The following is a 6,142-nucleotide window of genomic DNA, read 5'->3' on the forward strand; positions in this document are numbered from 1 at the left end:
TCCATGCCTCTCAGTCCCCTGCCCCTGCTCACACTCCCTCTTTCTCTCTCAAAATAAATAAATTAATTTTAAAAAATAAAAATTAAATTAAAATAAATAAAAGCCTTTGTTTAGTCAAATGTATTAAAATTTGGAACTCCCTTGATTAGCAGCAGTATATAGAGGAAGGTGCCTTGGAACAAGAGAATGATGGGAAGATCCAAGGTTTAGTCCCGCCTTTGCCACTAAGAATTTGTGAAAAGAAAAGAAAAAATAAGGGAATGTTCTTCACTGAGGACTTACTCTGTAACAGGCAGTCAGAACCTTTTTTCATATGCCCTTCATTTAGTTCTCCAATAGTCCTGAGAGACAGCATCTTTGTCTTCACATTCCAACTATCAAGCAGAAACCCAGGGCTTCCCAAAGCATGCAGGCAGCTGGTAAGGGGCAAACCCAAAATTAAAACTCAGATTCATCGCACTCTAAAATCTGTGTATTCTTCTGAGCGGTTAAGTCTCATTTCCTCTTAAATAATCAAAATATGACAGATTCCTTTTTCCTGTCATGTTAGTTTCAAACAAAACCCAAGAGCTTCTCTTTGGGCCTTGAAGCTGCTCCCAGTTCTCAGTGGGGCTCTCTCTACTGCATCATGTTGCCATCAATATTTGATGACCTTGGTTACATTCAAACCATTGTATTCTATAGTTTTCTTTTTACTCTCAGTAAAAAGATGTATCTCAATAGCTGTCTCTGACTAGTCCTATGAAGGTCACTTAAAACAGTCAGCATAAGTGTTCTGAAATTTGAAAGGTCATAGACAAACTGAGGTCATGATTATGTTTCACTTATGGGACAACAGAAAATATGCTTTCCAAACTTAAAAAAAACTTCAGAAAATTGTGTAGCCATATCCTTTATTCAATACCAAGAAAAAGTATTAAAAAGACCATATTTATCTGGTAAGAAACAGGAGGACATCTGCTGAATATAAGGGTAAATACAAATTGAAATAAGAGGCTTAATGATCCCAGTTGAAAATAAGAAAGAGCCCTCCCCTCTCTTTTAAAGCATTTACTTTAGAAAACCTGGAACTGTGAGTTATTTCTCTGTAAAAGATGTAAATCTTTTAAAAGCTAAATAAGCCTCTTGTCAGCTTTATGACCCAGAAATATCTTTCTTAAGGAACTAGGGAACATCTCCTTGAAACATTATCATCAAGGAAGAGAAAGCCCCACTGTCCTCCTTCCCGTGGGAGACAAGGCTGCTGAAGTGAGGCTCCTTGCTCTTAGTTGCAAAACTACATCCTGTCATAAAGATAGGAGTATTTTTCTTTGGATAAAGCCAACTAACTAACATAGATGGTCACCCCAATCACCAAGCGAATTTAGGAGGAACTGTGTATGACAAATGGTGTCATCAAGTCCTCTCACTTGAAGAATATTTATTGTTTATTTTGAGGACATGGATATAATGGCTGGTATCTGCTTGGCTATACTACTTTCCATCTTTGTAATCCCTTAGCTGATTGTGATATGTGTCACATTCTTGTTAATGTTTATTCAATAATAAAATTGCTTTCTTTCTCTTCTACATTTATGGAGAGGTTTCCTGAATTGGAGGGGGGGTAGATTTTGATTTTATTTATATTTCCCAACAACAGAAACCATGGCTTTCAGAGAATCAGAAGTCCTTATAAATTTGAGTCTCAAGTGCAATCAGAAAATGAGAAATACAAGGACAATAAGCAATGAATATTATATCAGTGGACATTTGAAAGGATGTATGTGACTGGTCAGAAATCTTGGATTCTTATTTTTGGTATTGAAGAGGTGTGCTTGGAGCCCTTTCAGAATACTAGTGAGTCTAATCATTCTACAAATGATGTGAATTTCATTAAAGGGAAGGAGAATATGAGGAGTTACATATTTAAGTGCAAAACAGGATACAAAAGTGAAAGTGTTCACCAATGTTCATTCTCTTGAATCCAGCCCATAGGATGTTCCATTAAAAACACAGGGAGGGAGAGGAGGGAGGGAAAGTTTTAAGAGATGACATTGTATATTCTGCTTTAAACGTTCACAGCAGCTCATTAACGTATTCAAAGGTCTAAGATATCTTGCAGTCAAGAAATTTGCCTCATTTTCTTTTATCTAATTTTCTCTAAATTTACCTGACCTTTCAGCATATTTTGTTAAAATTTTTTTAATGTTTATTTTTGAAAGAGAGATAGAGCATGAGCAGGGGAGGGGCAGAGAGAGAGAGAGGCACAGAATCTGAAGCAGGTTCCAGGCTCTAAGCGGCCAGCACAGAGCCCCATGCGGGGCTCGAACCCAGGAGTGATGAAATCATGACCTGAGCCGAAGTCTGACACTTAACCGACTGACTGAGCCACCCAGGTGTCCCGACCTTTCAATATATTTTATAAGCTACATGTTAATATCACCAATGATGCTAGTGTTCCACAGAATAAAGCTATAGACTGTGAAGAGTCACTGAGGATGTGTTTTTGTTTGTTTTGTTTTTTGGGTTTTTTTAAATACTGAAACTAACTATACCAATGGAACACAATTTGGGAAGTGTGGCTTTAAGGCCAGCACTGGACATTCAGATCTCCCATTCCCATTTGGTTATTTGAGCAGAAAAAAAAAAGACACAAATTTGATCAATCAGAAAGTGATGCAATAAAGTAGTTTGTTTCAGAGTTTAGCATAAGACAACAGCTGCAATTCAAAGATTTTGGCTAATGAGAATTAACAAATGAACAAATGAATGAAAGAGTTGCTGGTTTCATTTAAACAACTAAAATTATATGCAAATAAAAATGATTATGAGAAAATATTCTGTAAAACAGTATCTTCACAGGCATGCTTTAAAGGAACATGATGAAGGTCTCGCCTCCACTCCAGGAGGGTTAAGAAAAATGTTTTCATATTCTATGGCCAATTCTTCTGGAATTGGAGCCAATACAGGGTTAGTGTTAAGTAGTATATTTTAATAAATAACTTCCTTAGATAATAAGTTTTTGTTCCTCCATTTTTCTCAGTATTTCAGCACAGTGAAATACTATTTGGTTTATATCATTGGAGCTTGCAAAATTATTTCAAAAACATGTCTGATAATTTTTAATGTGACTATGTAATATTTCCTGATGGTATAAAATTCCCTGATTATCTCATGATATGGAAACATAACTCTCTTACAGTAGATGTGAGTCTGGTTTTAGAAGAAGCCCAAGTGAAGAGATCCAGTTTAAGCGACTTCAGTATATTACCTTATTATCTTTCCCCAAATCCTTGGGTTTGTTTCTTGTTTTAAGTAAGGTAAGAATAGAGTAAGGAGAATGGGGTATTCTAGATCAATGTAATTAGAAAGGTGAAATGTGTACCAACATGGTAATATTGATATTACCTTTACCCATCAAATCTTTGTCACATTCTGATATTTCAGGACCTAAATTTCCAAGTGAATTCTCTGCATGAAAAAAAAAAATGACATACACTTCATGCACCTAAATGTTTGGGTATATAATAAATATTTTGGGGGGAAAAAGCCAGGCATATAATAGAATCTTGAATGAATAAATGAAAGAAAACACTGTATATGTAGTTTTTTTCCTAACATGTGGAAAGCATGTGGAAAGCATGAGTTCTACCCTTTCTTGGCATATTTCTAGCTCTGAATACAATCTGGGAAAATTCTAATGGAACCTACACTCCAATTTAATAAAATGATCAATCATAGATTGTTCCAAATTTGATTGTTCTTCTAAATCTAGCAGTTATGACATCACATGATCAACAATGAGGTTTTTCAGATTTGGCAATTTTCAAATTAAGCTTATTAAAAACTTGACTGGAAATATGGGACTTGGTGAAATCTAGAAATTAAAATCCACAGCCAATTTTCAAACAGCTTATTCCATCTGTTCAATAAAGCTGGTAAAAATACTAAACTTTGTTACTGAATCCAAAAAAATATTATACAATATGTGTATGGTGACCACAGCACTACTTCTAGACATGAACTGCTCTTACATCAAATTTTATTGAAGACAAAAGCACCCTAATTCAGGAAATATTGAATTAGAATGACTACATGCTTTATTCAGGTCACTGAGGAGACTGAATTTATCTGCCTAGTGAGAAGGTCAACTGGAAGTTAATTAATTAGGAGTGTTAGAAATGGGATACATTGTAGGCTTCTGTTTAAAATGTAGTAGAAAAGAAGGATCCATAAAGTAGACATAAATAGGTAAGAGCATGTCAGGCTAAGACTGATTAAATATAAACTTTAACGAAAGAGGGAAAAAATACATTTTCTGAGGTAGTTATATCCGGTGTAGTAGGTGAGGAGCTTAAGTTGGGACTTCATTTCGGGAGCAAAATAGATCAACAACTGGTTTCTGCAAGAACTATAGCTGTGAATTTGATCATTGGTTCTTTTCCATTCGTAGTAGTCAGGCGATAGCAAGTTATCCATGATCTTGCAAGAGGACGAAAGGATAGGGAAGTAAATCAAAATATTTATGGACCTTAAATAGTCTATGACTAGATAGACTCTTGTCTGACATTTAACTCCTTCAGAGTCTTAGCAACTGCCTCAACAGAATAACCTGCAAAAAATTTTGCATTTCCTGATTTTGATATATTGACTATTATAAATTTTAACAAATTTGGTTTGAGACTAGTGTTTTAAAATATTTCTTGTCATAATTTTTCTGCTTCTAATGTTAACTATTAGTGAGTATCACAAACTAAAACAGCTGTTTATCATAGGTAGTTTCATTTGAACTAAATTATCTAAAGAATGAAGGCTATGCGATGTTTTGGGGAACTAATTTATTAATAATCATCAGTTGTTCCAAACATTCCATTGTTTTGTGGCTTATTTTTTCTATTAAGTGCAGTATTCTTTTTCTTCTTTTTAATAAAGAAAGAAATTGGTAAAAAGGAATGGGCTTAGAAATGATAGAAATCTACAAAGAACTTGAATATTTGAAATAGAGTTAATTTCACATTCAGAAAGGAAATTCAAAGGATTTTTCTTAAAGTTGAAACCTATAGCATAGGCTTTAGAATAAAACAGAAATAGATTTCAATTTATTTTCCACTACTTAATCACTGGAGAATTTGTACCATTTATCTATTTTTAAATAGAGTCCTATTTGTAAAATGAGATGTTGTTACCTTATTTTGTTGTTGGGTGGATTATACAGAGAAAATGTATTTAATATCATCATTCTAAACTTAGACCCTATCATAAGTGGCAGCTGTTATGTTTCTGTATTTTAATAGAGAGAAAACTTTAGGTACTTTTTTTTTAAATTTTTTTTTAACGTTTATTTATTTTTGAGACAGAGAGAGACAGAGCATGAACAGGGGAGGGGCAGAGAGAGAGGGAGACACAGAATCTGAAACAGGCTCCAGGCTCTGAGCTGTCAGCACAGAGCCCCACGCGGTGCTCGAACTCACGGACCGCGAGATCGTGACCTGAGCTGAAGTCGGCCGCTTAACCGACTGAGCCACCCAGGCGCTCCTTTAGGTACTTTTAAAACAACTATACTCCAGCAAACTTACAAAAATAAGCCAAAGATGGAGGAATTACGTGTACCTGACATCAGAAAATTAATTGGAGCCCTTTTGTGTAAATTCTTTGTTAGGTGTGGTAAGTAACAGTCTTTTATGAAATATTAATAGGTATATCTCTGTGGGGAATAAGTTTAGGAATTCTCTGAGCTTGCACCAATAGATTAACAAGGCTAAGAGTGGAAAGCTTGTGAGAATAGGTAAACAGGGAAAAAGCACCCCCTGCATAGAACAAAAGCATAGAGCTGCTTCCACAGGTTGAAAGCATCCAGAATAGGTAAATCGGTAAACAGGTAAACAAGACCACCGCAGTAGGGTGAAATTGCCTGGCTAATTAGCAAAAGAAAGGTGACTTATTGACCCTGAGGTAGCATGCTCTGTCTCATCCCCTAGGCAATTTAAGATAACCAGACAGGGCACCTGTAAACAGCCATCTGCGTGGTGTCAGGATTTTGTTTTGCGTTGACCCAAACCCCTAACCTGCATATCTTCGAAACCCCCTTTCTCTCACACTCTTAAGTTAATGATGACTGTTTCATTGTCTCTTTCTGCACATCCAGGCTGTTTCATTGTCTCTT

The sequence above is a fragment of the Panthera uncia genome, chromosome B1 (genome assembly GCF_023721935.1).
Source record: "Panthera uncia isolate 11264 chromosome B1, Puncia_PCG_1.0, whole genome shotgun sequence".
NCBI classification, from domain to species: domain Eukaryota; kingdom Metazoa; phylum Chordata; class Mammalia; order Carnivora; family Felidae; genus Panthera; species Panthera uncia.